Raw genomic sequence first — 23,470 nt, forward strand, 5'->3', positions numbered from 1 at the left:
ATAAAGAATAAGGAAAGGTGGATCTCATGAAAATAGAAGAGAGAACAGTAGAGGAAGGGGATAAGGGGGAGGACAAGAGAGGGACTGCAGAATGAAATTAACCAAATTATGTGCATATATGAATCCCACTTTTATGAATAATAATAACATACTAATTAAAAAATAATAGAAGACCAGTGGAGTAGAGGAAGGGGATTAGGAGAGGGAGGAGGGAAAGGAAAAGGGAAAATATTGGGGAATGAGATGGATCAAATTATGTTATGTGCATTTATAACAAACACTACTGTTCTGTATAACTATAGCACTAATAAAGACAATAAAAAAGATTTGGCAAATGTGATTAACTTAAGAATCTTGACATGGGCAGTTTATCCTGGATTACTTTGGGTGGAGCCAGTGTAGTAACAAAGGCAGGAGAGTCAGAATCAGAGATGTGATGAGAGAAGCAGATACCAGGAAGGGGCCACAAGACAAGGAACGTGGCAGGTTCTAGAAGCTAGGAAGGACTCCCTGATCCTTGAATCTCCAAAAACAATGTGGTCTTGGCAACATCTCGACTTTATCCCCTTGTACCCATTTCAGACTTCTGATCTCTGGATAATGAATTTATGTTGTTTCAAGCCACTAAACTTGTGGTAATTGGTTATAGCAGCAAAAAGAAACTAATCCACAGCCCAATGTCAGGCAACGCTTAGAGTGGAGATAAGAACTTGGAGGCATTGGCCAGCACAGGATGAGGCTAAGGACCAGGTTTCCTGGTGAGGGGCATGAGCCGAAGATGACATGAGCCACAGTGGTGCATAGGCAGGTGAAGGTCCACAAGGAAAGTGGAGACTCACAGGTAAGGCAGGAGGAGAATGCCAAGCTGAAAGAGAAGATTTCACTTCTATGATCAAATGCAAAGTGGATGTTACAAAGTTGGGGGGCTTGCAGAAAACTCAGCGTGTCCATCCCTCAGCATCCTAAAGAGTAAGAGTATGCCTGGCACCACAATTCATTCTCAGTCTCAACATTCAGTGAACCTGGCTCTGGGCTGGGCACTTGGATGCAAAGATGTGTGAACTTTTCTGTCCCAGGAGAGGCCAGGCCAGGGGATGGGGAGAATGGCCACACGGCTCCCCACCAGATAGAAGCTCATGCAGGCATGGGGGAGGGAAGCAACAAAGTGATGGCTTGCCCCTCCATCCTCTCTGGATAAAGCGCACACCCCTCTGGAGCCAGTCACCCGGCAGACCTGCCTGCCTCACTCTCGTCCTCCTCCGGGCCACCACTGTGCCTGCCAGCCAGGGGGAGGGACAGGCGGTACTGGCCGGCTGGAGATGTTGTTTTCCTCTTTGTCTTACACACAATGCCCCAGAAAAACATTTTGCTGATATGTAATTAGGCCAACATAATAGAGTCTAAGAGAGCAGTCATCTCATTTTCCACAACTTTGGCTTTCAAAATGTTCAAAGAGAATAAAAAGAAAAAACATAAAAAGAAAAAAGCTTAGTTCTTAGATGTAGAAAAGGGGGCAGATGAAAATACACGTAGCATGTAGAAAGCTTCAGTTCCAAGACTCCTTGCCCACCCCTGCTGGTGAATTCACATCTTTGCTTGATTTACTGCACCACACGCATAGGGCAGCTCACTCCACCATAGCATTTTAGAAACTCGACAGGATAATGGATAATAGTTTGGGTAATAGTTATTATTATTTGAAGTACATTGTTTACAAAAATGGTCTCAATTACGACCTCTCTGAAAAGGCCACTTTACAACGTTACTGGACAGCTTCTTGCATAAAGACCAATTCTCCACCTCTAGAATCCTGGCTGGTCTTGGAACTTGCTCTGACAAAAAGAATCTGGCAGATGAGATGATGGGAGTTCTGAATCCAGGCCTCAGGGAACCTTGCTGCATCTGCTTGCTCTCAGGGACCTTGCTCCTGCCATGAGGACAAGCCCAGGCTAGCCCATCGGGTGATGCCAGACACATGGCCCAGACCATCAGCAAACACGTGGGAGATGGCATCTTGGACCCGCCCACAAGACAACCGCTATGTGTGAGTCTTGGTGAGATCGGTGGAGACTCATCCATATGAACAAGATCCCAGCCAACCACCTTTTTTTTTTTTTTTTGTACTAGAGATTTAATCCAGGGGAACTTTACTACTGAGCCACATCCCCATTCCTTTTTGAGACAGGGTCTCACTAAATTGCTGAGGCTCTTGAACTTAAGATCCTCTTGCCTCTGCCTCCCAAGTTGCTACGACTGCAGCCATGTGCCACTGCATCCAGCCTCCCTTGCTATTTTAATTCACTGTGCTTTGGGGTGCTTTACTACATGACAGAAGCTAACCTGTATCTTATTCTAAGGAGAGCCAACTAACCAAGCCAACCTTTAAGAGGAAAATCTTTGTGGAAGTCACCTTGATATGGAACACACAGACCTGAGTGGAGAGGAGCAAGAAGTTAAGGGAATAATTCTATAAAACAGACCCACTGTGTGACTGCACATGCTTCCTTTTCCAAGAAGCAATTTGCCTACACTCCTGCCTGCCTTAAGTGGCTAGAATATGTCACATTCCTCAGCAAACTGAGTAGAAATAAAGGAGAAATTTAGGCCTGAAATAATGTAATTAAGTGAACACAAGATGCCCTGAAGGAAAGTTTTTTGTGACCCTTTCCACAGACCAGATCCTAGAACTCAAGAAGATAAGGATAATTCTACCTAACCAGACCTAAGAAATCTAAGAATTTACGGTTAAGAATTCAATTAGAACCAGTCAGCATGAGCCAAAGAGACCTAGAGTTGTCATGTCAGTGGGAACTTGAAAGGCTGATGTCATCCTGCTGTCATCCAAAGTTAAGAGGGAGACCTGGGCTGGACTCTCTTGAAGCTTCTCTGAGAACCCCACTAAAACTGGAAGGCAGCAGAGACACCTTGAGTGTCTTCTTTTCCCCTTTTTCATCCTTCCTACTAAATTCATTGCCTGTTACTCTGAGAAACATGCCTCAAATCTTTCTGACCTGACTGCAAGAAGGCGGGCCTCCACACTGCCTCAGTTCCCCAGAAGGTCCTAGCCACTTGACAACCTTATTTGATTTAAGAGAAATAAATAACATACCTACCCTTGGAAGGGACTCGGCATTGCCAATTTTTCACCATGCTTGAAGCTGGCACACCTAGCCTTCACTTCCTCCATGCCAGACACATGGTGACCTTGCATTACCTCTGGAGGCCTTGTGTCTAGTGGATGGTAACCCACCATGAGGCCCAGCAGTGCCATCAGCCTACCCTGAGAGCAAGAGATAAAAACCCAGCGTCCTAGCTTAAGAAGCTGCTGCCCTAGCTTCTCCGAAAGTGCCATGCCAAACTGGCAGGAAAACCAAACCTGTGCATGTAAGATAACAGTGCCCTGGATTCTGGGACACACTGGTGATCTGCTTCTGGAATGCGTGGTTTCCTTGAAGTCATATACTTGGAAAGCAGATAGGGCAATGAGGTGAAGGGATGGGGGGTGGGAGACTGACTGCTGTACCTGTCATCAGAGCTGGTTGCAGGCACACGCCTGTGTGGGAGAGGCAGGCACTAGGGAAGGGTCCCAGGTTTCAAGAAAGGTAAGGCTGGATGTTTGGAGGTCAAGAGGGTGGTGGCTGGGGTAGACTCCAGCCATCGGTAGGGACAGATGCTGTGGTTCTGTGCGTAAACAGTTCAGCAACTCAAAGCTGTTAGATCCTGCAAGCCATTCAGACGGGTCTGGGAGCCTCCCAGAGCTGACACCTTACATACTGCATAGGGGTGGGGCAGCTTTGTTTGATGACAATTAAACAAGAAACATTTTCTCTATCCAGAGACTTGCCAAGTCCCTCCCACTTGCTTTGATGAGTGGGAGGAAATTAGACTTTCTGGGAGTCAATGAGATTTATCACTTCATTACTCTCTCTTTAGACAACAGGAGAGGGATAGTTTTCACCTTTCTCATTTTTCACCTTCTCTGCTAGCTAGGAAAGAAAGATGATTGGGGGGAAAAAAGAAGTTTCCTTAAGTATACAATTAAAAATATTTATTTTGGAGAGGAGGGCTGGGAAAGGAAACCAGAAACTGTTACGCTGTCACCTTTGGCAGTAGATCCTGACAGCTTACCAATAATCACAAAATGGTAATCCAGGAGATGTCTTTGAATAAAGGTTAGTTCAGAATCTTAAGAAGGAAATGGAAATGAAAGGGTTGTTCCACTGTCCAAGTTAACAAGGGACAGAGCCACCACACAAAGTACCTGTGATTTTTCTCACCCTGACTTTCTCCACCTGGTATACTTGAGGTGCCACATTCCTAATCAGCGTCAGAGCAATCACAAATTGGTCAATATTCTCTTTGTGGTGACCCAACTGTCAGCATCTTGTTGCTATGGTTACCACCAATCTAACTCAATCCTTCCTCCTGCTCCCCTCTCCTCAAACCAAATCACACTGTGCTAATCCCACAGCATGTCCTCCAAAGACCCTGCTCCTGGTAAGTGCATGTCTATTAGGACTTCTGAGGCACCGGGAAACTCCAGCTGGAATATACAGCCTTCAGGACATGTCAGACCCCTGATTGTAAATGACCCCCCACTGCCACGAGCCCAGCAATCTACCTCCCACTCTCTCCAGCTCCCTGCTCTGACAGGGATAAATCTACCAGAGCCTGCAACAGATGCACTGCTGGGTTCCCATCAGCATCTGGACTATGACCTGGCAAAGGACAAGCTAATGAAGAAAAAAAACAAAGTCAAGAATATTAAAATGGTCTCAGAGTTTGGAAAATCCTCCTCCTGCCCTCCTGCCCTACCGTTTAGCACATCAATCATGCCTAGCATTTGTTTTCTATTTATTCCTATCTCCTGCCCAGGAGCTCAGTCTTCCCGAAGGCAAGGAGTTTATCATGTTCCCAATAAATCCACGCCCCGACTTAGGGAAGTGTCTTCTCAATAATTAGCTGAATAAATAATTATTAGTTGACTAATTAGATGAATATTGAATGCACCGATCCTAGCATTTTGAGGGTAGGTTCTGCCACCATGTCTTGTCTTCTCAAACTCTTATCAAAATTCTCACAAATCACTTCTACCAAGCTCTGAGTTTGTTCCTGAAAATCTGAATTTATCTGCCACAATGCTGCATTACCATTTTTCTGGGCATCTGTAGATGGAAGTAGGAAGTGTATCTACACAAGAAAATTACAAGCAGAGAGTCACACGCTGGTCACCAAGCACCAAGGCCACTGGGCATTTTCACAAACACCAGTAAGTTATGAAACTGGCTACACACAAATTCATCCCTTCCCTGCTTCTGAGTCACTGACTGCACTAACAGGAGGTAACATTTATTTCTCCAACTTGACTCTGAACTTGGTTTTGTGACTTTCTTTAATCAAAGAGACAATAACAAACGTGAAACAAACTGAGGCATGAAATAAGCTAGCACCTCGGGGCTTGCCTGTTTGCTGCTCTTGAGAACACCCTGTGACTTCATCCTGTGACAAATCCCAAGCCAGACTATGGGTATTAAGTTACACGTGGCTCTGGTGCCCTAGCCAATAGCCAGTCAAGTGCCAGACACAGTGAGGCCATGCTAGATCATCCAGACATCAGCTGACAGGAGAACCCAGCAGAGAGCAGCCAACCTGCCCTAGAGTAGAATTTCCTAACCAACAAAAAGAATCATGAGTCAAATCAATGATTATTGGAAGCCACTAAGTTTAGAATGGTTGTTGCACAACAAAAACTGATTAAGTCTAGAAAACAAAATATTCAGTAAACATTTAATAAGATACAAGTCTACGTGGTTCTCTCAAAGTAACTGTCTACTTATCAGAAGGTGACTAAAGAATTCTATGGCCCTAATAGATTTTTAAATAGGACAATGCTTTTGTACAAATTCTGACCTCTTGCTTTCTTGCCCAAACCCTTTTCTCAACAATAGCAAGAATTTTCAAGGTGAAATTGAAGGTAAAATTTGTTTCCATGGGATAAAAGTTCACTATAGTAGTTTTAAAAAGCAAGGCCCTCTCTGCTACCATGGTAATTCCTAGCTACTGGTGTGGCTGAGGCAGGAGGACTGCAACTTCGAAGCCAGCCTGGGCAACTATAGTGAGGACCCTGTCTCAAAAAAAAAAAAAAGAACAAAACAGGCAGTGGTGCTGCTGAGGATGTAGCTTGGTGACATAGTACCCTTGGGTGCAACACCCAGTACCACATAAAATGAAATGAAATAAAAAGTAAGGACCACAAGAGAACTAGACGACAAGCCATAAACTGAGACAAAATATTTGCAAAAGACATATTAAGGACTATACAAATAACTCTCAAGATTGAACATGATAAAACAACAATCCAATTAAACATGGGCAAAAGATCTGAACAGACGCCTTACCAACGTAGATATCTATTGATGGCGAGTTAGCATGTGAAAAGATGCTCAACATATGTCATTAGGAAAATGCAAATTAAAACAACACACCTATTACATGGCCAAATCCAAGACATTAATACCAAATGCAGACTAGGGTATTGAGCAACAGGCATTGCTAGTGAGAATGCAAAATGGTATATCCACTTTGGAAGATAGTTTATCAGTTTCTTACAAAACGAAATATACTCTTACCATATAACCCAGCAATCACACTCCCTGGAATTTACACAAATGAGCTGAAAACATTTATCCACACAGAAGCCTGTACTTAGATGTTTATATTAGCTTTATTCATAACAGTCAAAACTTGGAAGCAACAAAGATGTCCTTCAGGAGATAAATGGATAAACCATGGAAATCCAGACCAGGGAAAATAATTGGTCACTAAAAAGAAATGAGCTATCAAGCCATGAAAGACATGGGGGAAACTTAAGTCCATGTTACTAAATGAAAGAAGCCAATCTGATAAGGGTGTTTACTGTACAATTCCAACTCTGGAAAAGATGGAACTATGGAGATAATAAGATGATCAGTAATGCCGGGCACAGTGGCACACGCCTATAATCCCAGCAGCTCGGGAGGCTGAAGCAGGAGGATCGCCAGCCTCAGTAAAAGTGAGGCACTAAGCAACTCAGTGAGATCCTCTCTCTAAATTAAATACAAAATAGGGCTGCAGATGTGGCCCAGTGGTCGAGCACCCCCGAGTTCAATCCCTGGCACTCCTCGTCCACGCCCGCCCCCCCCCCAAAAAAAAAAGATGATCAGTGGGTTCCAGGGATAGGGGTGGAGAGGAGGGATGGATAGGTAGACTGCACGGGGATTTTAGGGCAGTGAAAATTCTGTCTGATACAATGAGGGTGGATCCATGCCATTATACATTTGTTAAAACCCACAGAATAGAGTTGGAGACATAGTAAGTGGAAGTGCACTTGCTTAGTAGGTGTGAGGCCCTGGGTTCAATACCCAACAATACTCAAAAACAAATAAACAACAATAAAAACCCTCCTACAACCAATGGAATACACAACACCAAGAGTAAACTCTAACATAAGCTATGACTCCTAGTTATCACTGACCGTCCAATGCAGGTTCACCTATTTTAACAAATGTATACCGTGGTGTGGGTGGTGGACGCTGGGGGAGGCTACATTTGTGTGGGCAGAGGAAACACAGGAATTCTCTGTAGTTTTAAGTTCAGTTCAATTTTGTCATGAACCTAAAGCTGATCTAAAGTATACAGCTATTTTTTTTTAAAGCAAGGATTTTTGAATCAAAACTGATAATGAACTACAATGATAAAGGATGTCCATGATTTTTAGGGGCAAGAAAACTAAAGACACAAAATCCACCAGTGAGAAACTAGCTAAATAACAATTGTTCATCAATGGGAGTTTTTTATGACCATGACAAATGATGAAGTAAAAGCCTACATAATGACATAGAAACATTTTCAGAATATACCATTGCATACAAAATTTATAGTAGTATTAAAGGTATGATCCCATTTTTTTAAAAAAGGGTATAACTGTAGAGAAAATATACACAGAAAGGATATACACCAGGATATGTGGCTGTCTTCTCCGTAATGATGAGATTAAGACTATTTTTCCTTTTTCTTATTTGTATTTTTAAAATTATCTTTGATGACCAGTTATCATTTTTTTCAACTGCTTTATTGACATAATTGAAATATCCTAAAATTCACCCAGGTAATGTCTACAATTATACACTTGGTATTATATTTACAGAACTGTGCAAAAGTCACCACAATCTAAGTTCAGAACATTTTCTGCCTGTACCTGCTAGCAGCCGTTCTCCACTCCCCTACTTATCCTCAGACAACCACTAACCTACTTTCTGTCTCCATAGATTTGCCCAATCTGGACATTGCATATAAATGGACTCAGATAATGTAATCTTCTACAACTGGATTCTTTAACTTGGGCAGATGTTCAAGATTCATCTATGATGTAGCAAGTATCAGCATTTTATTCTTTTTCATGCCATATAATATTCCATTATAAGGTACCACATTTTATTTATTCATCACAAATGAACATAAAGGGTGCTTCCACTTTGGGGGGTATTATGAATAAAGCTGCTATAAACATTGACCTACAGGTCTTCACTTGGACATGTTTTCACTTTCCTTGGATATAGGCCTAGGAGTGAAACTGAACAGTTACATGATAACCATGTTTAACATTTTGAGTAACTGTCCACTTAACACTTTCATAAAAAGAAAAGTTTAAAATTAAAACATAAAACCTCCTGAGCCTTCTTAGGTCTAATCTGCCATGGGATATAAGCAGAGAGAATACCTTCTTCAACCTCAGCCAGAGTGTGTTTCAGAAACCCCTTAAAGAGAACATGGATTTAAAAGCAATGGGTCAACCATGCATCCAAACTTATTAAAGCTGGAAGGCATGAGGTGGTCCTGTTGTCCAGTGGTTCTTGGGCCTGACTGAAATTTTTTATACACAAATCCCCAGTCCCCACCTGCATACCTACTGACTCAGGATCTCCAGTGGGGACAGGGAGACTTGGGGATGCATGTTTTCAACAAGCCCATGGTGAAGCTTGAGGATTGACATGGTTTGGGAACCATTGCTCCAGCCCTTCCTGCCCACCTGAATCTTACCAGTATCTGGGAGTTGACAACCCCAGGCCCCAGCCACCGCTGATGAGTTCCACATTCACTCTTTGGTTGAACCTAGTTTCTCTGTCAAAGTCAACAGGAATAGAATCTATACCTTTTATTGCAAGTCAGCCCTTCAAAGATACAAAGTCAGCTACCTGGCTGCCCTTGCTTTTTCCTCCTCTAAGATAAGTACGCCCAGTGGTTTTCAACCACTTCCAGGCACATCCTCCACCCGTCTGTCCATGCTTTTCAACAAACATGGCGGTCATAGTAGAGCACGAGACTCCAAGACAATAAGTCAGCCACAGACTGAAGAATACCTCCTGTGTACATTTTCAGAAATATGACCAAAACTACCTTTTTGAAGCAACCTCATTCAATAATTATTTCAGCCAATGTTTATTAAAAACCTCTTACACAAAGGGAAACTCCCAGTCTGGCAGAGCCTAGAGCATTTGGAGGAGAGTAGCAGGTACATTCTTGCATTAAACTTTTTCATTAAAACTGCTGTCAAATCAGATACTGCCCGTTCTGTATTATTGATTCTTTTCATTTAAATGCAATTGATTTTTTTATACTTAAATGTGTCCTTATTACATTTTATTGGACATGTTTTAGGTCCAACTTTCAAAAACTAACAGATAATGAGATTGGAAAGGGTTTAAGAAGCACAGTAAGCCAATCCCCCTGCCCCCCTGCAAAAAAAGACAACTAGATCAGTCATTTTCAAGTTTCTTTTTTTTTTTTTCTTCTAAGTAGTGGGATGCTTTCCACAGCATCAACTATCATCTTAGGCACCCAACATGTAAAAAACAGATAAATTCAGCTGGGTGTGGTGTTGCAGGCCTGTAATCCCAGCTGCTTGGGAGGCTGAGGTAGAATAATTGTAAGTTTGAGGCTAGTCTGAACAATTTAGGGAGATGGGTTGTAGTTAAGTTGTACAGCAGCCCAGGCTCAATCCCCAACACCACAAAAACAAAACCAGATAAATTTAGAAAAAGCAGCTCTGGTTGACACTGACATGTGTGCATTATCCAGAGCCTTCTCCAACCCTCATCACAAATGTGCCTTTGACCTTCTCCCACCTATGTCCAACTGGAATGCTTCTTTATCTCCAAGAGCATTATTTAGATTCTCGTGGTCACCCAGGATATCCCGTGGCCTCCTATCTTGGGTCTCTGGCAGGAATATTTTCTAGACCTCAGCAAAAGACCCAGAGAAAGGACAAGGCCCAGGATGACATCATAGGCCCCACGAACAAAGATCTTCCTCTAGTTAAAGCATGTCTTTGCTGAACATAGATTCTCAACCAGTCATACTCCATACATAGCCCCCTTTTTAAATTTAGCTTTATTAAAATTCTTGGCCAAGTGAATATAAGAAGAACATACTCACTGCATGGTATTAACTAAACAACTATAAGAACACCCAACCCTTTAGGTTTCCCGATACATCAGTTCTCTTTGGAGAACCATTTGCTCTATCTTCACCTTGGCTCTTAAACTGCATATGCACTTGAGAAGTTATTATAGGGGGCCGGCATTAGTCCATTTTCTATTGCTATAATAAAATACCTGAGGCTGGGTACTTTATAAAAAGATTTATTTAGCTCACAGTTTTGGGGCCTGACTATTTAAGATCAGAGAACTTCATTTGTTCAACCTCTAATGAGGGCCCCCTGGGCTGGTCACAACATGGCAGAGAATCAAAGGAAACTGGTTGCTTACAGACAGAGCCAAGCATGTGGGAAAGCTTCACTTTATAATTACCTGCTTCCACAAGAACTTACTCTGAGTAAGTTCCCTTCCAAGGGCAATGTCTCCTTTACCTAATTACCTTACACTAGGTCTACCTCTTAAATATTCTCAATGCCAGCACACTGGGGACCAAGCTTCCAGTACATGAACCTTTTGGGGACACATCACATCCAAGCCACAGCAAGCCCCCTGGAAAGCCTGAGAAGAAATGTTCAGCCCCTCTGAACAAAGACCAGCTCCTAGCTCACATCAGCAAGGAAACAAGGATCTCAACCTGAAACCACAAGGAATGGAATTTGCTCACATACTGGAGTGAGCTTGGATGTGAAATTTACCCCAAAACCTCCAATCAGGAGCCCTGACCTGGAGATGCCCAATTTCGATCTTGTAAGAAATTGACACTTGTAAGAAATTGCAAGACACTCAGTAAGACTGGGGAGAGCACTTGCCTAGCATGTGCACGACCCTGAGTTCAATACCTAGAACCACCACCACTACCACAACCAAAAGCCCTAACTTGAAGACGCTGTAAAATAATAAATGTATGTGTATAAATGTTTTATAGAAAAATCTCCCACTCTCTTAAGCTCAAACACACTGGGAAAACACAGAGATCAAGCCCTTCTTATCACCATGTTAATAGTTAATCTTATGTGTCAACTTGTTAGAAATGCCTAGATATCTTATTAAACATTATTTCTAGGTGTCTATGAGAGTGTTTCTGGAATAGATTAGCATTTAAATTGGTAGTGTGAGTGAAGCAGATGGCCCTCCCCAGTGTGGCTGGGGACCCGAGAATAGGAAGGCTGAGGAAGGTTGCATTCCCTCTGCCTGCCTGAGCTGTGGCGGTCTTCTCCCCTAGATGCTACTGGCTCTCAGAGCTTGGGACCTGGCCTGGGACCTTCCCCACCTACCTATAGCTCTCAGACCTTTAAACTACGCCACTGGCTTCCCTGGGTCTACAGCTTTCAGACTGTAAGACAGCCTCCATAAACTGCATGAGCCAAAGCCTTTTTTTGAGGGCAGGGGGAGCATGCCTGTAATCCCAGTGGCTAGGGAGGCTGAGGCAGGAGGATTGCAAGTTCAAAGCCAGTCTCCACAAAAGCAAGAGGCTAAGCAACTCAGTGAGACCCTGTCTCTAAATAAAATACAAAATAAGGCTGGGGATGTGGCTCAGTGGTCAAGCACCCCTAAATTCAATCCCAAGTACCTCTCCAAAACAAAGCCTTCTAATAAATACCCTAAATGTCAATCAGAGAGACAGTGCACACACACACACACGTGTGTGTGTGTGTGTGTGTGTGTGTGTGTAACCACACACACAATCACCCATTGGTTCTGCCCTTCTGCAGAGCCCCGACTCATACAACCCTTCTTACATGGCATACGCTGAATGTTTTAAGCATACTATTTTTCAACACTGCCCTTGTCAAAAGATTTAAAACCATGGTCACTTCTTCCACCCTCTCTTCCTTTACAAAAAGACTCTGCATTCACTTTACCCCATGATCTTCATCAGAGCAGACACTTCCTCTCCCCTCTCATCCACTTTAAAAGTACCTGTGATTTAGGGGCTTACACCACCCTAAAGTTTGACACCAAAGAGAAATCGCTGATGGGTATGGAAAGGCCGGGGAGCGGGGTGTCATTTTTCACAAGGGCACTCTTTCCACTGAGTTAACAGGAACGAATCCTTCCTGCCAGAATTTCCTCCACATATGTGTCACAGTTGCTGACACACAGTAGGAACTCAGTATTTACTTGTAAAATAAAAATTTCAAAAGGTCTAACTTGCTCTTATTTGGACAAGAAGCGGAATACGGATATCAGAATGGAGTTTATGGAAGAAAAAAGTGCAAATAGAGATTAAAAGTCAAAATTCTTCCTTTTTATCATTTCCTTATGTAAGCTCCCAACAAGTCCAGTCTTCCAAGTACCTGTAGGAGAATCCTTTGCTTTTCTGTTCCCACTCAGTGGCAAATACTGTTGCCAACCAGAGCCAATAGCTTCTGGATACCCAAGGCCCCCTTCCCAGCTGACACACCCTCTCCAGCCCCAGGTGACTCAGCCTTGGCCAAGGGAAACTCAGCTGAGGCTTCTGGTAAAGATTCTTACTTGCCAATAAGAATGGACACATAGCAGGAAAACACTGCTTCTGCTCTTTACAGTGGTCATTATGTTCACTTGTGACATCTGGATCTGCTGCAGCCACTGTATGACTAGGATCACGAGGAGAGTGCTGGCAGAGAAGCTGAGGACCAGCATGAGGAAAGGTCACAGTACCTGGGTCCCTTAGGATATCCTTAAGCTGCTGGAATAAAGCCCACTCTGCAACCACCTTGCCTTCTTCCAAATTATCCTGTTCTGTGAGAGGAGGTGAAAAATACCCACTGCCCGAGCCATTTTTAGTTGGGACGACTGCCCTTGTTCTCTGGCCTTGGCACCTCTCCCCAAGGCCTTTTTCCCATTCTGATCCATCTCTTCAAACCACATGATTTCAGGAGCAGTTATCCCGATACGTGACACTGAGCAAATCCCCACCCCAGCTTCCTTTAGCCCACTGCTAGAAGTCCAGGACCTTTCCACCACCACCAAGTTCTCTCCAACTCTTCGCAAGCAAACATGCTGTCAAGAACACCCTCCAGGACATCCTTGGAGAGGGGTCCTGAGGGTCGCACCAATTTCCCAGGGCTTCTGTTAACACCAACGTAGTGGCTCACAACAGTAGAAATTTATTCTCACCATTCTGGAGAACAGAAGTCCAAAAGAATTATTATTGGGCCCAAATCAAGGTCTTAACAGGCCTGTGCTCCCTCTGGAAGCTCTGGGGAGAATCCACTCCTTGCTTCTTCCAGCTTCTAGGGCTGCCAGCATTCCCTGGCTTGTGGGTGCATTGCTCTTTCTGCAAGGCCAGCATCTTGTTCCCTGTGTATGCAAAATCTCCCTCTGCCTACATGGATATATGTGATTACAATTAGGGACTATCCAGATGACGTCCCATCTCAAGATCCTGAATTTTAGGGCCCATTCAGATAATCTCCCATCTCAAAACCTCAAAGATCCTTTTTTCCAAATAAGGTAACATTTACAGGTTTCAGGGATTAGGACCCAATATCTGTGGGGGACATTATCCAGCCTGTTGTGTACCTACTCATCTTGGTTTTACTCCTACATAATCTTCCACCCAATACCCACACCACCCTCTCAGGAAGCCAGAGGACTAGCCATCATCTCTTGAGTCCTGCCCCTGCTACAATCCACACAACATTTAGGGACCCTGAAGCCAAGAGGCTGCTACCAAGGAGGCAGAAGGTAACTTCTGGATGAAAACTATAGACTGCTGTCCAGGGCTCTACCCTCAGCATAGGACCAAGACTCTGGTCAGAAATCAGGACTTGATGACTTGGTTTTGTGGGATTTTTTTTTTTTTTTTTTTTGGAAAGGGGTGGTGTCACTACTTTTAAATATGATCTTTGTCATTTTGAGAAGACAAATGACTTGGGGAACAAAGATTATGCAAACTAAGTTTTCCTCTGTGGAGTTTCTAATAGCTATAAAGTCCTGGAGGCCCTTTTTGGAGACAAGAAGAGAAAGGCTTTTAAAAGCTCAAAAATTCAGTTCAATATGGCTCCATGGCAAGAACCACTGGAAGGGAAGCTGGTTCCAGGTAGAAGTGTCCCCCTACAGTAAAAGTCAGAGAAACTAAGGAAACCTCTGACTGTAGAGGTTGGCGAGTGTGGACTTACAAGAACAGAAGGAGTTACCTGACCCTCCAGGAACAGTGACAAGTGCAGCAAGCCCACAGAGGAGGGAGGTTAAGGGGGAATGAGGTCAGGGGCACAGGACTATATTTATACGTGCCCAGAGGGACTTTTGAAGATGAGGTTCAAAGCACAGTGTATAAGGAAAAAGAACACTGACGATGAAAAAAGTGCAATTATTTAACTCCTATTTTACTTTCTCTTCTACAGGGAGACAAATAAAACCAAGGTCTAGGACTGGGGGTGCTGTGGATAGAGCACTTGTCTAGTATGCACGAGGCCCCAAGTTGGACACCCAGCACTGCAAAACAGGTGGATAATTCTAAGAGACTTTTGTCAAGTATTTTCCCCCAATGAATGGCCTTCAGCTAATCGTATCTGTGTTAGAGTTCTCCCAAGAAACAAAACCAAAAGGATATCTGTATCTATATTCATAATAGTTGTCTATAGAAACTTATTCTGAAGAATTGGCTCACATGTTTGTAGTCTCCACGTTTAAGGAAAGGTTGACAGGTTGGAAATTCCAGCAGGACTTGATATTGCAATCTTTTTGAGTCTAAAGGCAGTTCTGGAAACAGAATTCCTTCCTCTTCTGGGGACCTCAGTCTTTTCTGTTAAGGACTATCAACTGATTTGACAAGGCCTTCCCACATCATGAAGGGTCATCTGCTTTAGCCTTTTAATGGTGTGAATGTTAAATCATATCTAAAAATACCTTCCCAACAACATCTAGACTGGTGTTTAATCAAACAGCCAAAGTGGCACATAAAATTAACCATCACCGTATCATTGTGCAACTTTTTTTTCTCTTTAACATTTTATGGAAGTTCTTCTGTGTCAGTTTAAGGTGAATGACCTCGTCCATAATAATGTACCGCCCTTTATTTAGCCATTCCCCTACCAACGGACATGTATGTCATTTCCTTTGTTGCTGTACATACTGTTGAGATAATATCCTCATGTGTACATTCTTGTGAATAAATGCATTTGTTTCTCTAGGAGAGATCAACATGAGACCTGGAGCTGCTAAATTGTGGGAGAGGTGGGAATTTTAAAATGTAATAAGAGGTTGGTGCTCTGTCTTCCAAAGCGGAACTGATGTTTTTAAAGGGGCTCCAGCCTGGAGATTGTAAGGAAAGGGTGCTCAGCTGTACTATCTACAGCACACTGGCCTGTCACCCTCAAGGCCAGGGGGCACACGAGGACAGGATAAAAGTCAAAGCACTGAGAGCTGCTGGAACAGATATGAGGTGCTGCAGAGGACCACCCTCACCCCCACTGCCGTGATGTGCTCTGGGGCCAGAAGAGATGGAGTTGCTGCCTGGGAGAGGCTTGTGCCTCCATTCCTGGCTCTTTCATGGGAATGATTATCCATAGAAAAACCATCTGAATGACTCACAGGGAAAAGGCAGATAACTGCAGACTCTGGCACTTAAGACTATGATCTCAAAGCCAAAATAATAATCTTGGAGAACTATGGCAATGAGAAAAAAAAACTGCCAGATGGCTTAAAGAGAACAAATATTGGCTCCTTCGTCAAGAGCAGAAGGAGGTGCATTCTAGACACCCTAGAAATGGATTTTTTCCTAGAAAATTCTAGTGTGGATTCTTAAAAGAGCTGGTTGGGAGTCCCTGGAACCAAAACTGATCCCCAGAACCCGGCAGAAGCTCACTTAGAACAGGTGAGGCCCAGCATACTACTGCACAGGATTAAGGGACAGAGCAGATTTCAGTTACAGCAACACAGCCTCCCATGAGACCCTCAGGGATAAATGAGAAAGTATACAGTAGATCCAAAGGGCCACCTGAGAGGACTACAGAAGGATTAGGTTATCGACAGGGACTAGAGGAGAGACCTCCACATCATGCCAAGGGGCTGTGACCTTGATCTAGTCTGCTCAACGCTCATACCACATGGGAACCACATTATACGTGAAACTTCAGAGAAGCCAAAACTAGGATGATCCTCCAAGTCCAGGATGATATAACCATGACTACAAATGTCTCAACAGACTAGAAAGTGAGCAGAAGCCAATAGAATGAGATGAACAACAGAGAGAACTGAGGATGGAGAAGATCTGCCTTCCTGGTACCTCACAGGACCAAATATGTCTTCTCAGAGGCCGTCATGGGCATCCCCAAGCCATGTGCCTCTTCGGGTGGACTAGCAGAAGCCCATGTCCAGATCAGAGGTCAGGGCCTCACAGACAGCAGCTGCTCTCCAGCACACCCATCACGCCCCTCTGCCATCACCAACGGAGCACACTGGGTGGGTGGCACATGTTCCCAGGACTATTTAAGTCAGTTAGACCCAGAACCGTAATTACACATCTTAATTTATCTAGAATGATAAACTCCGAGTGCACAAAAGGATACTTATCAGAAAACCATATTGGGTCCTTCACAGAGACCAAACAAAGGACAGCCAGTTAAAAATGACTAACTATGGCTGAGCATGGTGGTGCATGCCTGTAATCCCAGTAGATCAGGAGGCTGAGGCAGGAGGATCACGAGTTCAAAGCCAGCCTCAGCAAAAGCAAAGCACTAAACAACTCAGTGAGACCCCGTCTCTAAATAAAATATAAAATAGGGCTGGGGATGTGGCTCAGTGTCAAATGCCCCCAAATTAAATCTTGGCACCAAAAAAAAAAAAAAAAAGACCAGCTATGGAGACCACACTGGCTTGTCACGTGCCTGTTACCCAAGCAACTCAGGAGGCAGAGGCAGTAAGTTCAAGACCAGACTCTTGGCAACTGAGCAAAATAAAAAGAGCTGTGGTCTGAGCTCAGTGGTAAAATGCCCAGGGATTCAATCCTTAGTGCTGGGGGGCGGGGAAGACTCTAATGATTGCATTAGAGTCAGGGGAGGGGACATTGGAAAAGACTAGAAACAAATCAAGACAATGGACTCTGCACTCAGATCCCTTTCCTATACTTTCAAGAAACCAATGCTGCTTGTTGTTGGTAGCACACCTTAAGAACGATTTATACAAGACAGGTGAAGTGGAATTCCAGTCAGCAGACCCAGAATTCAAAATGAATATGGATGTGAGTTTACATATTTTGTATTTTTAAAAAACATGTTTGGTGCAAACATGATCTTAGGTTCTCCATCTCTGGCCTCTTCAGTGAGTTAACCAGCTGCATACTGATTGCATCTGCTATACGCGCTTTATCCGCAGCCTTATGTTCTTTTCTGGCACCAAATGTCACAATTAGCGCTAGTAAACTAGAACACACTCCAGGGAGAGGGATGATGATGAACAAAGATCCATGTTCAGGACACCTGGAGGTATCTACAGACTCCAGGGGGCTGTACAGTCCAGGTACAACATGCAAAGAAGAGGACCTCTGTGTGTCTGTCTTGCTCTTTACCTGTCCATCTCTGCAGTCCTTCCCCTTTTCATTCAAAGAATTACCATTCCTGCTTACACTCTAGATTGTAAACTCAAAGAAAGTCCACAAAATACCTACAAAATGCCCTGTGGATGGACTGTTACCTTCCTCACAAATGCTTTTTAAATTTGAAGCTGTGGGTTTGCAACTGAGAAAAATGCAGTCATTTGTATTTGTCGGCACATGTGCATTAGCTCAGCCTTCTCTGTTTTTAGAATAAATGAAGGCAGTAGAGGTAGAGGATCTGTCTCACTGACAATATTAGGAGACTGATAAAAAGTGCTGTTTACCAGGGGTTTACTCTGTGCCAGGTTCTAAACAGTTTCTCTGTTAATTTTCATCATCTTTGAGATTTTGTTACTAGTATCTCCATTTATAAAACTGAAAAAAAAATGGAAAAACAGGGATTGGTTTGCTTTTCCTACCTACACTCAACTGCTCAGCTGGGAATTGGAGGGCCAGGATGCTGTCCCTGGCCAGACTCCAGAATCTACACCCTCATCTCAACATGCTGCACATCTGCAGAGCCCAGAAGAGCCAGGTCGGCCTTCTGGTGAAGCAGTGTGCACGCTCATGGTGTGCGTAAGGAGGGAAGCCAGGGTGGAGTGGCAGGGCTGGAACTGCACCCCTGAAAACAGAGCTTGGGTACAAGCACAGAAATAATGAGGCAGGAAAGGGGCAGAGCAGTTCCAGTTGTGGGAAAAGAGTTGGTCAGAGTGTTTTGTGGTCAGAGCCCAGGAGGTTAGGTCGGGGAGGACAGTGGTTGCCAGAAAAACAGGGTCAACTATAAGCCAAAAGGGACCTGCCCAGGGATTAAACAGGAAAGAGCTTTCCCAAAGGTCAAAAGGGTGGGGAAGAGAGGAAGTAGCTGGATTCTGGCAGTGGAAGCTGCTAGAGATGGAGAATATCCACATGGCCTGGAGAGGGCTGTCTGTGGGGTTGGGGGAGTGGGTGTGACAGCTTCTTCAAAGAGCTGAGCCATAGGCCCAACTGTCCCCAAGTGAACACTGCTCACTGTACTGTAAATAAGCTCTAAATACTAAATTCCTCCAAGGCTGGAATTTTTAAAGTGTGGTTCCTAGATGAGCAACATCAGCTCACTTGACCAGGTACTAGAAATGCAGATTCTTAGCCCATCAGACCCACAATTATAGACGGAATATTTTGTGCTTCTCACCCACACCAATTCACATGTTGAACCTCTGAGCCCCAGAGGGCAGATGAGGCCTCTAAAGATGTTAAATGAAATAATAAAGGTGGGTCCCTGATCCTATGGGATTCGTGTCCTCAGAGAGAGACATCAGCGGGCTCATGCACTCTGCTCACCAGAAACCAAACCCTGGTAAAAACCTGATCCTGGACTTTCCAGATTCCAGAACTAGAAATCTGAGAAGACATTTTTGTTGTGTAAGCCATTAGTCTGTGGTTTGCTGTTCTGCCAACCCTGGGAGACTAAGATACCTAACTCAAGAGGAAACTCTGAGGTTAGAACCCAGATATCTATGTTTTAAAAAGCTCTGCAGATGATTTTGACACAAAAATCAATTTTGAGAACTAGTCTACCCATGGACTGACTTACAAGACTTACAACCCAATTGGGGAAGCATTTACTGGAATGCCCTAGAGAACAGAGATGGATATTTCCAGGCCAATGCACAGATAATCAGTGAATACAAGGGGTGGGGGGGTGTCTTTTACTAGACAGGAAGTAACTTATGAGCTGAGTCCACACCAGCTACAGGAGAAAGAGACACCCATAAACCACAGGTAGCCTTCCCTGAGGAATCCCCTCCTTGTGCCCTTGGAAGATGGCAATCTCAGAGGCTGGTGCTACTGCTAACGGGGGCTGAGGTATGCTTCTGCTGTGGGCTGCTTCAGAGAACAAAGGGAAGAGCAGGTCTGAAGACTTGTGCAGAGAAAAACCAGTGAACAACAATATCAAAGCCACTGATCTGTTATTACTATTACAAAAATTAATAAATACCAGGTGTGGTGGTGAATGCCTGAAATCCCAGCAGTTCAGGAGGCTGAGGCAGGAGGACTGCGAGTTCAAAAGCCAGCCTCAGCAAAAGCAAGGCACTAAGCAACTCATTGAGACCCTGTCTCTAAATAAAATAGAAAACAGGGCTGAAGAGGTGGCTCAGTGGTGGAGTGCCCCTGAGTTCAATCCCCAGTCCCTCCAACCTCCCACTAACATTAATAAAATCTTTTTCTGCTTAATTGGCAGCCTTTGTATCATAGTGGTGAAAGGTGATGAAATAAAAGCCTATCCAGTGTATCTGGTAAAAGTTATAACTGGCTCTCCAAAGCGGGGCAAAAATATATACTATATATTATATAGTATATATTTACACACACACACACACACACACACACACACACACTCACACACGGGTTGCCAATTTCCATGGTGTAAATACTTCCACCATGGTCAATTTCAAATCACGAGCTTGGATGTCACTCAATATGGAGTTTGGGAGAGAGGCACAGAACTGACTTTGATGACTAGTAAATGCCACCAGGCCAACCAAAGATCTTTAAAACCTGATTTCCAAGGATTCCTGGGAAAACACCTGCATTTGTGAAGGGGAGGGGAGATCAGCTCCCAAAACCAATATCAAAGAGATGAGGAAACCAAATGAGACGTCAAAATGAAAAAAGTTCAAACATCTGATAGAAAAAGTTGACAAGCAATGGAAATCAACCTGCAATTCCAGAAAACAATTGTGAATAAACATTAATCTTTCCTAATCAAATATCTTAACCATAGAAGTGATCTCTTTTTGTATTACAAAGATAACTATCCCCTTATTTTAGTTTGTAACCTCAGTTCCCTCCCACAAACATTTTATGTACAGATGGGTGGCCCAGACTGACAGTCGTTCGACCTTTTCAAACAATGGCACAAAAAGTGATATACATTCAATAAAAACCATACATCAGATTTTGAATATGCTCCTTCCCCAGGCCAGTGATAGGCAGGACAATACTCTGAGCTGCGAGAGGAGCAGCTCCCAGTCAGCCACACAATCATTAGGAGAAACAACTAGGGCTCCGTGGTGTGCTGTTATTAAGGTAGGGTGCTCAGTAGGCTAGGTGTATCAAAAGCCTTTTTGACTTAAAATATTTTCGATTTCAGATGTGTTTATGATTACCCCATCATAAGTCAGAGCACATCTAAAAGTTCACCTTTACTCAAGTTATTCACCAAGGTTGCAGTTTCAAAGCGGGAGAAAGGTAAATAAGTGACCTCTCTTCCCCTCATGCCTCTCATCAAATAAGGCATGACCACAGATGTCGTGAGCCAGCCATGGGCTGTGTATATGAGCTATGCGCATTTGAGCATATGAGGGAACCAGACTGACTGATTGGGCTTTGCTTTGTATGTGTGCCCCTCCTCTTGCTCTGCCTGTGATCCCCACACAGCACCTGAGATGGGTGTGGCTTTCCAAGATGTCAATCTGCTGACCACAAGACATTACCAAGCAACCCCCTGAAACCCAAACCCTTACCTTAACTTGGGTAGAACTTTCTAGAGTGTCTTCCCCCCAATAAATAGGGTTTCAGGTGTTGCTCCCTCTCTTTTGCCTGCCTCTCTGGTCTCCCTTGTGGGAGCTGAGGTCAAGAAGCCATCACTGAACCCCCCAAAATGTATTTTCTATCTCTGAGGTTATTGAGTAGCCAGACCAATTCACCTGGAGTGACCCTGACTGATTCAGCCATGTGTCGCAGCACACAGATCTCTGCAGAGAGTCCTTCTAGACACTGGTTCTTAATGGAGTGAGTATCAGAATCTCCTGGAAAGTTTTTCAAAATACAGGAGTGTTTCTGGTTCAGTAGGTCTGAGGTTGGGCCTGAGAATCTGAATTTCTAACAACTTTCCAGGTGGTGATGATGCAGCTGGTCCTGGGACCACACTTTGGAAACCGTGTTTTAGACGAGCACTATCACCAAGTCACCTTTCTTGAGAGAACCACAAAGCCCCTCCCTAAGCAGCCACATGCAGATGACAAGGAGCTCCACACTCATTCCCATGGCCTGACAATTACTTCTATACACGCACATTCCTGGGTACATCCATGCATCACTTCTGTTGCTGAGCAAACCAGATGCTGAGGTCTGCGGGCCACTGGACAAAAAGCTTGGTCCTGTTTTAATCAGGCCCTTGAGCCACTCGTCCTCCTACTCTACTGTATTTTATATCCCCACCCATGGCCTTCATCCTACCACCAGCTGGATGAATAGCACCTGTGCCAGTGGAGAAAGTGCAGGATCTAGGAGGTTTCATGTCCCGCCCACACTGGGCTCTGCATACCAGACTGGGCCTCACTTCCTCTGCACTCCACTTCCAATTAGGGACATGGAGGCTGGAGAGAGCCTGGGGCACAAAGGTCTCATGAGAGTAACTGGTGGAGCCCAGCTTATCACCTGGTTTCTGATTTCCCTTGCAACATACACCCTAAGGACTTCTGGCCCCTCCACTAATGGACGCTATGGACCTCACAATGCCCATTTTTGATTAGTCCAGTTTCTCTGCGTACTCACGGTCGGCATACTTATAAGCACTTATTCCCCATCACTGCTGGAAAGTAGGCATGGTCCCAGCAGCCCAGCTTCTCATTTCACACCTGCTGGGAACTGCTGTGGCTTAAAGGTTGCAGTCTGCCCTGGGGGCATCTTACTTCCACCCACCAACCAGGCCAGGGATAGCCTCCAGGCCGCAAGCATGGCAGATACCACCTGTGTGGCCAGCACTAGCTGCCTGGGGGTCCCATGTGCCCCACAAGGAGCTACATCCACCTCTGTCTCACTCTGGCCTGGAGAGCCCTTGAAACAGTGTCAACCCTGGGCCCTGCCAGGACATTCAGAAATCAGTCCTCTATGTCCAAAGACTCCCTTTACATCCCAGATGCTGTATGCACAAGAGACTGGTTTACCACCTCTGTGCTTCCTAGTTGGAGAAAGGTCAGCGAATCTTAGAAGTCAGCCTGCTCCTTCAGCGCACCAGAGGACCATGGCCGGAGGAATTCCTCTGCCCATAGCCTTTTGATGGCCCTGTGGTTCATCATTTCTCAAACACATAATGCAGCACTTGCTGCATAAATCTTGGGTGTAGGACTTTATTTCTCTGGGCCTCAGTTTCCTAACTGAAACCAGGCAATCACAGCACAATACTTAAAGGTTTATGGTGAAGATTGAGCCAGCTCCTAGGCAGACGTCTCTTCTAAGGATGGCTGGCAGAGGGAGGCCAGGGGCTCTAGCTCCATGAACAACATTGCTCTTATTACAGAGGCCACAAAATACACGCTTGCCTCATTATGTCACTTATGTCACTTAGAGTTTTCAGTGATATGCAAATTAATGAAAGATGACTCTTTCCACCCCAGGGTCTGGCACATGCAGCATATTTTTTTCACAAAGGGAATTGTGGAACCCACCCCTAAGGGGGTTGGGGAGGCCTGGGAGGACACTAAGGGGG

The 23,470-nt window shown here is 44.3% G+C and overlaps 1 protein-coding gene across 1 annotated transcript in view; it reads right to left on the reverse strand.

The window, feature by feature from the left end:
* The window catches only part of Rftn1 (raftlin, lipid raft linker 1), a 202,728-nt gene that overhangs the window by 14,878 nt on the left and 164,380 nt on the right, over positions 1-23,470 (reverse strand). The window lies entirely within an intron of this gene.

Source organism: Callospermophilus lateralis, chromosome 1 (assembly GCF_048772815.1).
Source record: "Callospermophilus lateralis isolate mCalLat2 chromosome 1, mCalLat2.hap1, whole genome shotgun sequence".
Taxonomy (NCBI): domain Eukaryota; kingdom Metazoa; phylum Chordata; class Mammalia; order Rodentia; family Sciuridae; genus Callospermophilus; species Callospermophilus lateralis.